General features: G+C 35.9%; 1 pseudogene; it reads left to right on the top strand.

The window, feature by feature from the left end:
• Positions 1–3,037: 3,037 nt before the first annotated feature.
• On the top strand, positions 3,038–5,380 carry LOC131528535 (phospholipase A2 inhibitor and Ly6/PLAUR domain-containing protein-like; annotated as a pseudogene).
• Positions 5,381–11,006: the final 5,626 nt, after the last annotated feature.

The raw sequence follows: 11,006 nt of genomic DNA, 5'->3' as shown, positions 1-11,006 counted from the left end.
CTATTTCTTATCAAGTTTTGGAATTTTTTTTGTTATAAATATGATTTGAAGTGTTAGTTTTTGTATTATGATTACAGTCAAACCTAAACATTGTATTAGAAAGAGAACACAAGGAAGTATTTTGTTACCAGAGACGGCTCTAGAATTTTTTTTTTACGGATTTTGTCACGGGTTGTTGGAGTCAGGGAAGCAAGGAGACGAGGAATACTTTAAACACAGACTTTACTGAAATACAAACAAAGGGGTTACAGGAACACAGGATTGATGTATAACAGCTGAACATGGAGACAGGGAAACACAGGGCTTATAAACAGAACTAAATCAAACGAGGAGAACTGAAACAGGTGGGGAACAATCAAACACGGCTGGGGACTAATCAACTAATAACGACAGGAACAGGAACAAACCAAATATGGGCACGAGAGGAGGGACTGACAGGACTGACAGGCATGGGGTCTATGAGGGGTGGCAACACCAAAGCAAGCCCCCATAGTTTTTGGGGATTTATTGTCTGACATGCACAGTTGTGTTCACAAATATTGCCTTACCATTAAGTAATCATCTATACTGTTATAATAAGTAAATAAATAAATAACAACATTTCAATATCCATCATGGCACCAAGTCAATACTATATAAAAAACTTCAACAGGTTATAAATGTTTCTGAGCTTGTATCATTAAAGAAGACATGTGGTTCTATTAATATTACATAGGCTACTTAGATGGTATAAATCACGTTTTAGAGCAAGTTTAAGAGTAACACTTTTGAATTTACATTAGAAAGAAATACAATAATATCAAAGCATTGAAACTGGACCAGTTTTCAAAACAATGTTTGATTTTCTGTTATTACCAGAGGTGGGAATGTCTGTAATCACCCAGAACACTATCAATAGTCTAGCAACACCCCAACAACTGCAAGAGCCTAGCAACCACCCAGAATATCCTAGCAACCAACTAGCAACACTTTAGCAAACATCTAGAGCATCTAACTGACCAAACTATTTATGTTTCTTAAACAAGACTTTAAAACAAGCCAGCATAAATTTGTCTTTCAAACTTTTCAATCTAGTTATTACAAGTATTCTTAAATGCTTACAATTCAAATACACAGATGATTTTCCTGCCCGGTGAACACTCATGAGATCAATAACACTTAACAAAAAACTCTTTACTTTATTTTTGCAGCTCAGTGTCAAACATAAATTAAATTACAGATAATAATAATAATTGTCATGATCCGGTCCAGGACCATTCACCCATCAACCACTAGATGTCACCCTTCATCATTTGGACACGAGCACTACACTGACTGTTGCATCACACGGACTACATTTCCCATCAGTCACTGCATTACACGATCACCTGATCTCACAGTCACACCTGCTTCCCATCAGCAATCACACCTGCACATCATTCACAGACCTGCATATAAGCCACTCACACCTTCAGTTTGGGGCGAAGTCTTGTTTAGCCTGTCTGGCATTTCTGAGTGTTTTACTTTGACTGTTATTCCGTGTTTGATCCTGGACTGCCTTGACCTCTGGAATTCTCTGCCACCTGCCCCGTTGATTGTTTGCTCTGACTCTGACCTGATTTTTGCCTGCCGCCTGCCCTGACCCAAGCCTGGTAAACGTTTATGATTCTGGTTCTCTGTGTTATCCAAGACGCTGTTGATCGACCCCTGTCTGCTGGTTATACTGATCTTAATAAAATACTGCAAATGGATCCGCTCGCCTTTGACTCCTCATTACAATAATAATAATCTGAATTTAATAATTAATAATGAACTTTTGGGAACAGATAATTTTTCATTTTGCTACTGTAAAGTAATCTTGCAGTAGATGAAAAACTCTAGAAATGTTCAAATACCAAAGAATTGTATGAACTTGGTATGCACCACAGTACAGTAAAAAAAAAAAGAAATAAAAAGTAAATTCAGCATCCTCTGCAAATTTGGTCAACTTTCATTATACCATCATATTCAGGTATACAGTGCTATAGCAGTTTCCTGGTCTCCTGACACAAGACTAGCTTTATCTCTAGGCAGTCATTTCTCAGTTCTGCAAACATGCAGTGCACATAAAAAAAAAATGGTTACAAATAAAATTTGACAGTCACACCTTTGAAGGTGTACAATATGTGCTACAGTTTACTGTACATATAGAATAGTGAAATTTCCATCTAATGTACTGGTACTGTAATTATACTGTAAGCATAAAACCCATGTATATTATTCATTCAGCTCTCTCCTCTCTCCGTTGTTAGGATGCAGAGATTCTGATTGGTGTCATCAGTTTTGCTACCTAATGTTTAACTAACTTATTGTTAAACTTTGAGAAATGTGTCTTTGTTTTGAGAACTGAATTAATGATTTGGGAAAATGGGCCATCTAAAATCAGTTATATATATAGCAGAAAGATATGGCAGAAAGGCCTCTATATCCATGATGAAAGTGGAGCGAGCGGTCGGAGAATCGCGTCACCGAGCAATTACGGGATGAATCTCAGACATATCCGGACGGGATTAGATTTCTCAGAGGACTTCTGAATTAACCGAGAAGCAGTATCTGATCCACGAACAAATGTAAAAATTCGTTAGTGAACAGGCTGCGCTTTGTGGTTTTGACTCAAAAAGAACTGGTTGATAATAGTCATTTTGTTAATGATGCCGACTACACTGGGTGCGCTGCGTGCGCGTGCAACCATCGTGCACAGTTTAGTGAAAGACATGTTTTTTCCCCCATTATTTTCCATTACGCTGTCATCGCCGCGGCTTAATAGTAGCACATGAAACACTGCTTATATTTATTTTTTATTCTGTGATAAGTCTGGGGTGGCACGCACAGCTTTTTCTTAGGGTGGCAGTTGCCACCCCGTGCCACCCCGGTAGATCCGCCCCTGCAGCTGACCAATGACAAGTGAGTAGCGAGACCTGTTATTTCCATAACAAGAAAAAATTGAGAAGGTGCTGGTAGATAGACTTATCATACTAGTTTCAATGGTGCAATGATTTGTAGCAGGTCTTCAAATTGATTTCTGTTTAGTCTAAAATTTGCCGCATACCGTGCATCATCCAATCCTATAAATTGTTATAAGCACCATCCCTCCCCGTATAATGTCGTGAACCCACAAAGTTGTTGTGAACGGACATTCTCCTCCCCGTTAACTTAAAAAGCCAACGAAAGAGCCAACTTCATCTTTCTCTACATTCCTACACAACACAGCACTAGCTAGTTACTAGCCTAGGCTACTGTAGCTGTTGTTTTAGCAACAAACATGCCCTCAGCTGCTATTGGTAACCAAAGCGTCTTTTCTTTTCTTTCTTTCTTTCTTTTTTTTACTAAAAAACCGCCCTTGTCAGTTAACTTTTTTTCTTGTCAAAAACGATGCCAAGTGTGAACACGCCCTAACTTTTTTCAGCGTAAAAAAGTCGCTCAGGACTTTTTTTTGAAAACACAGGATTATAATGTAAAACGCTGGCAGCTTCAAAAAAGACGCCAAGTGTGAACATAGCCTAAATCAGTCAATTTGATAAGAAACGTTTCTAAAGTATCTGTATATTTTACATCTGTTTATTTTTAATATTATTATTTGTCATTTACATTAAAAAAAATTGAGAGAGAGAGAGAAGTCGGAGATCGCGCGCACACACATACACTTGTTGTCAACGCTGCTCCACAACTTTTATTAATAAAATAGCCTAGACACTAGATCGCTACATTATATTCCTCAGCAACGAGGTGGTAAAATCGCTGGTTTTGAAGTAATTGTTTATAGAGGGAGACGCGCAGACGAAGCACGCAGTAAAGCACTCACAACTGTCATCTCTCTCATCTTCCTTGTAATTCCTTATTAAAATTCCATTTTTCATTAACTGCCATGTAAATCATGCAAGCTGAAGTTTCTGTTTCTAAACTTTCATTTTCTCATAAAGACCCTCCCCTTTGATAAGCTATAAAGCTATGAGCGCTGTAATAGGCACGCCATTTCATTCACCTCCTGATCAAAGATGGATCTGCAAATCTCAGTTTTTCTTCTGTTCAGTCTTTTCACTGAAGGTACAAAGACAGATAGTGTTTGTAATGTTGAGTACAAATACGGATCGTTGATGTCTCACTGCCTCTCTCTTTTATTACCGAAGGACACTCTCAGCTGTTATGAGTGTATGAGTATGACGGGTCCTTGTACAAATCAAAACCTAAAAACGTGTCCCAGTGGATCTTCCAAATGCATGAGTTCAACAGCAGTAACACAAGTTGGTAAGTCCAATAAAATGGATTGAAATTTACTGTTATTTTTGACTGATGGAGATTCTGGTGTTTTTGCTGCTTCACTGGAAATGTAACTTCTCACAGAACTGCTAATTTCCTCACAGAATTTTCAAATGTAATCACATGATATTCTATTTACATTTCTGCTGTTTAATTTGTTTTCGCACAAACGTTTATGCTGATAATACAATTTGTATTAAAATTGAATCAGTATTTGAAATTAGAAAAATGCTACATTTTAATGTCTAAAAATATATTTACAATCAAAATAATGTGCAGTTGAACTGGTCTTTCCTGAATCATTCATGTTTTAGGTGACATTAGTGCTAAAGTGAAGGTTAAAAACTGTGCTGTTGACTGTCAAAATGGGTCTATGAACCTCTGCATTTTTAAGACGTCTTCAGTGTGCTGTAACACGGACAAGTGTAACATCCAAGATCCTCCCGGTATTGTGAAATATGATTTCATTACATGTTATATTTTGTACAGAAAATGCAATAGTTTTTTTTTTTTTTTTTTCATCCTGTAGATCCCAGCACTGGCGCCCCCAATGGAAAGAAATGTTACTCTTGTGATGGACAGAGCTGCTCAAACATATTGAGCTGTTCAGGGATTGAAGACCGCTGCTTTAAAGCAACAGGTGAGAATATGGAAAAGAAAAAGTTGTTATTTTATCTCTCTTATGATTGAGATTTTGATACAGATCACATTTACCAATTTCCAGCTTAGACTAACCTGTGTTTTCTTTATTTTCATCAGGGAGTTTTGGAGGCCAGTCAATGATTGTAAAAGGCTGTCTCTCCAAATCTCTTTGTGATACTGCAGCATCAGCTGGTGATGTTCAGGGCGTCTCATGCTGAGGGGAACCTGTGTAACGGTGTTCAGAGCGTCACTCAGAGCTTCCTGTTCCTCTGCTGTTCTCTGCTCTCCTTCATCCTGCTGCACTGAATCCAGCAGCTCTTCACATTCTACAATCAGACACACTGTACTGAATAGAGAGCTTGTATCTTCTCTGTACAATGTATCCTTTGTGTCCTGATTTTTATTTTTTTGTCTGTGACATTCTGATGTGACATTTTATGAAATAAAATACTAAATCATCTTGTTTCTGGGGTTATATTTAGCTTGTGTTATGGAAATTTTTAAATTGGCTCCGTGTATTAAATGCCGCTCCATTTGAACACAGGTGATGGAGATTTACCGCTAATCAAGGAACAGGCTTTACTGACGAGATGCGCATGTATATCGCATGAGATATATTGCCCAGCCCTAGTTTTTGGTATACTTCCCCTGACCTTTCTTTTGATTACAAACAGCAAGAATACTCTTAAACCTACACAAATTATGCAAATGAGGGTTGCTCAATGGCATTTTTTGAGGAAACTTCTTTGCCACATTACTGTATATTTTCACTGGTCAATAGAAATGCTTCTCTATCGCTGCGCGTCCTGCTCCTCCAACCCGATCTCATGAAAATACGTATAAATAATACGCCAAAACAAAAAACGAAAGTTTTCGCGTGCATATGATACGCAATTTGTTGGCGTGCATATGATACGCATCTACACCACAACCCTAATCCTACCCATCACGTAGCATAGACACGCCAAAGTCCATTTTTGCGTATCAATACCACGAGTTTTCGTTTTTATTTGGCTTACTATTGTACGCACTTTCTCCTCGCAGAACAGATCTTGAAAGCAGACTGCAGTTTTTGGCATTCATTATAACAAAGTGTACAGAAGATGTAAATAATAGATTCAGTGTGTAGAGAGCTTCATTCATTAAAATGCAAGTTTATGAGATCGCAATGAACTAAGACGGGTGACAGCTTTTTAATAGGCCTAAAGGAAGTTTGCGAAAAGTGACATTTAATTTATACAGCAGTTTTATACATTTTTGATTGTATACAAAAGTTAATATTAAGTGACTTACATTTGAGGAACACTGTTGTCTGATTTTGCTCTAAACAAAGTCACAGCTGGGCCGCTGCCCATCACCAATCAAATAGCACTGTTTCTTTATGAACGAATCTATGATTTTGAAGTCAGTGATTCAATAACCCATTTATAGGAGTCACTTACTTCCTTCATAAATGAATCAGCCGTTTTAACGAATCGATTGAATGAATGATTCAGTGACAAAGACAGTGACTTGCTGCCACCTACTGGCGGTTTCAGTTTCATTTTTAAATGATACATTTTGTCGTTTAAATAGTTTAATACTGTATTTCTTTATTCAAAACTTTATATTTAAAATATTAATCTCATAACATTGCTATTATGAAATGCATTAATGCCACCTCTGAAAAAATCTGTAAATATTCCTTAATGCCACATGTGTGCTCTTCTGTGCCGTGTAAAGATGAATTGTTGTTGTAATATATTCTTCCTGATTGTATCTTATTTTAATTTAATTTATTGTTTAATTAAAATTTTTGATAAAAGTTTATAAATAAAAAATTGTTTGGTACAAAAGATGACACATTTAATAAAGTTGGAAAAATGGCATTACAAAGGTAAAAAAAAAATTAAGGAGTCATATATCGCCTTATAATGAGAAGGTTAATTTCTGTCATTGATCAGAATGTGTTCCTATTTTTTATTTATTTATTTTTTTTTTAAGTAGGAGCACAAGTGCTCCTGAAAAGAAATAAAAGAGTAGAGTCCTTAAGAATGTTACCTTTTAAAAACTAACTGCAAATGTTTATGCAAAGTGTAAACTATTATATATAATCTACAAATCATGCAATACTGTACCACTAAACACTGAAATGATTTGAGGTCTTAGCTAATCAGGCCAATGAGAGACAATTACTAATCATTCTCATTTTTTTATTAAATGATTCTTTCATTTCACTAATCAGTCTTTTTTTATTGTTATTAACAAAAGGTGTCATTAATGATGCTTATATTATAACATGCAGATTCACACACAGTGAGTTTTCACTGGCGATGCGGAGCAGACGGGGAAGTTGGTCTTTTCAAGGAAAACACTGAGTGAGTTAAATTGTTCGTCATTCAAAGTGATTTTGTGCCCTCACAAGTCTTGGAATATGGTACATGAGTCGCATAAACTACTTTAGACACTTTATTATCTTTTTTTTAAAGCATGAACGTGTTTTGTGTTCAGCAAATGTGAATCGTATAGGTTTGGAATTACAATTTTAAGTTAATTGTTCCTTTAATATTGTTACAGATGGTTCATGCTGGTTTAACAGAAAAATCGAAAGGAGATGATGTGCTTGAAGAGTATGAAGCCACCAGTACATTAAGTGGGATGAGAAGAGCTTACACATACCAGAGACATGGGTAAGCCACAATTGCATATTTTAAGATTATTGATTGTCATGCTTAATTTTTTTGATTATTAAACAATAATAATAAAGAGCCTGATCTCCTTCTAAAAATGTTTAGTAAAAAATGCATCAAATGTAAGTTTTTGGTATGCTTGCATTGTCATTTATTTATGTACTGTCCCATTTATGTGCATTCCTTTTGGTAGGAGGACTCCAACCATAAGTGAACAGTAAATGTTTACTTATACTCATGCCTTTCCACAGATGCCATGTATGACAGTTTCTTCTGTTGATTATTCAAAATATCAAAAATAATTTTTGTGTTCCTCAGAAGACAGAAGGTCCTACAGGTGTGGAAGCACATGAGTATAAATAAATGATGACAGAATTTTCAGTTTTGGGTTAACTATTCTCATATTGTAAGTGATACTTGTCCCTGACATTTCACCTGATAAATGGATGTGAAATAATCCTTTTTGTTTTTTCTCCTATTTTACAGGAGCACTTTTGTGATGCTACAAGTGGGAGTTGGGCATCTTGCTTGGCTGAAAACTGCAGAGAAACACATCTTGTCTTGCTGAAACTACTCTTTACAAGGAGGTCCAAACACCCGTAGCAGAGACTTTGTTCAGTGAGCATTAACATGCATTCTGCCTGGATGCTAATGAATGGGATGCTGTTGTGTAACTGATAAATGTAAGCGTTATAAACCTTATGACATTAAGTGTACATATGGACCAAATAAGAATATGTATTTTGTGCCTTTGCACTGGTTTGCTTTGACATTATGATGTTTTAATTGTTGTAAGAACATGCTCTTTACATGCATTGAAAACATTGAATGTGAAAACATTTTTCTTTGGGAAAAAGATTTACAATGTTTCAATTAAAAATTAATAATGGTAAAAGTGTATTGTTTTGTGGGTTTATTTTTTTTATATTTTTACCTGAACATTGGTGCAGTGTTCACCAGTTGAGGGAGTTAAATTCACTCTTTAGGTATATGTTTTAATCTGCATTACCATTTTAAAATAAGTATTTACAATATTTACATTAAATCAACATTAAATAAATACACTGGGTGTGTAGGATTAATCACCATAAAGTGTTAAATGTGTATACTTGCGAGTAATAATTTCTTAACACCCTGAGTGATTAAAATTAAACACTAACACTTTCATCAGTGTTGTTTTAACACTAGCAAAGATGGACCTGTATGTTCACCCGGAAAGTGATCATTTTAACACCCATGGTGACAAATCTCCCAACATATTTTTGCTGTGCAGGAGAAGGTAAACGTAACCTTTAATATGTGAGCAGCATGAATGTACATGACTTTTGTAAGACATGATTTGTCAACGAGCGGCGCTCGGAAATAAAAAAAATAATAGAGAAACTAAGAGATGGTTAAAAATAGATACATCACCACCACAGTCGACCAACCAACTGAGTGGGTTCGTTCAATGGCAGCTGTTTAAAATGGCAAGATAAGAATTTGCATCGATCTGAGTGATTTAAATAAGGCCATAAAGCGGGAACACTACCTGATACGCACCATTGAAGAAGTAGTCTGTGCAATCAACACGCCCTTTGGGAGGTTCAGGTGGATGAGGCTTCTTTTCGGCCTGAAATGCGCACCAGAGATTTTTCAGAGAATAATGGATGAAATGCTTGAGGGGATCAGAGGTGCGATAAGCATCATGGATGACATCCTGATAGCAGCACCCTCAGAAACGGAGCATGATGCAATCCTCCATAACCCTCTATGGTATGCATTATGTTCTACACTGTAAAAAATGACTGTGATTTTAACGGTAAAAAACTGTGAAAAAACTACAGTAAAAACCTGTTAAATGAAATGGTTAACGGTAAGTTTCCCTAATATATACGGTGAAAAACTGTAAAAGACATTTCAGACAATTTTACGGCGAAATACCGCTTTTTAAAGTGAAAAAGAATGTAAAATCTACAGGGAAAACCAGTAAATTGACATTCCCAGAATTCCCTGCGTTGCATTTCAAATTTTGTTTGAATTTGATGTTTTTTTCTTTGAAATAACTAGGTTTCATCTTAGTTTTTTCTTATCAGTTATGTTTATTAGGGTTGCATGTTACATCTAATGTTGTTAAATTAATGTTTATTGCATATTTAATGATGGTGATTAATGTTTGTGTGAATGACACTGTGCACCTTCTATATATGTTATTATTTAAAAGCTGCTTGTGATGGGCTTTGGTTCATCATGTGACTTTCTCATCACCTTCTGCATTTGGTGGTTATCAGTGTAATACAAAGGTACAAAACAGATTTCAGTACTTCAATAGGTTAGTATATTAACATTATATCAGTTAATGAAATTCCGGTATTTAACTGTAAATTTAAGTTAAAACCGTAAAACCTAAAATGTTGTTACCATATATTTTACGGTAGAATTTTACGGCCGTTTTTTTAACGTAAATTGTACAGAATTTTTTTTACAGTGTAACCATGAAATATTTTTTCAAATAAGTTTTAGAAATATCTTCCATTATACAAATCAAAACAGATTTAAAAAAAAAAATAGAAAATTTGGGGGGGTATTTAAGATAACGCTACTATATGGCAACAGTGTACCACAATATAAAATGGCCAAAAAAGTAGTTTACCCACATAACCTGACAGATGTAACGGAAATATGTGTCATGAGAAATCACACACGTGTCTGTGACAGACTCAGACTTTGTACAGATAAAGTTTCAGAAGGAAGTAGCGTCTCTCTTGCTTCACTTGAGCCCAGCTGAACTGAAGTGACTTGAGTGTGTCAGATTCAGATTTTAGAAACTCTTCAGTTTAGAGACTTTAGAGACACTTGTTATAATAACTAACAACTTTGTACAAAGATTCTTGTTACTGTGTTACACATTTATGTTTGGAACAATGTAAATGAATAAACAAATAAACAAACCTAAACTTGATAAGACGAAGTGACTTACAGCAACAGTTGACCACATGACAAAAAATTACCAATTAGCTGTGCAAACAATGTTACTAAGCTGTCACTAGACTTGATGATTATAATATTAGCAAACTGAGGTTAACCAACTGTCTTTTCATATGGTAACGTTTTTACACGGTTTTTAAAAACGCTTACAAGCTAGCTGTGGTGCTTTACAACAACATATATACATCTCGTTGCGTCTCATTATTTAAATAATTATGTTCACTGATTTGGTAATTAGCAAATGTTAAAAATCAAGTCTTACGGTGCATAGTTGACATTTTCGTGGAGCAGCATCTCTGACGGATCCGTGAGCATCATGTCTCCCACCGGAGGCCGAACCACAGGCGGACCGGGACCTGATGAAGAAACCGTACCGAGTCTCACTCGCTTCTTGCTTCGATATCCCATGTTGAACTAAATTAGACACCACCGCGTTGTTTGAAGCAGATGCAT

This window comes from Onychostoma macrolepis, chromosome 21 (genome assembly GCF_012432095.1).
Source record: "Onychostoma macrolepis isolate SWU-2019 chromosome 21, ASM1243209v1, whole genome shotgun sequence".
Classification (NCBI taxonomy): Eukaryota; Metazoa; Chordata; class Actinopteri; order Cypriniformes; family Cyprinidae; genus Onychostoma; species Onychostoma macrolepis.
This window is presented reverse-complemented; position numbering and strand designations above follow the sequence as displayed.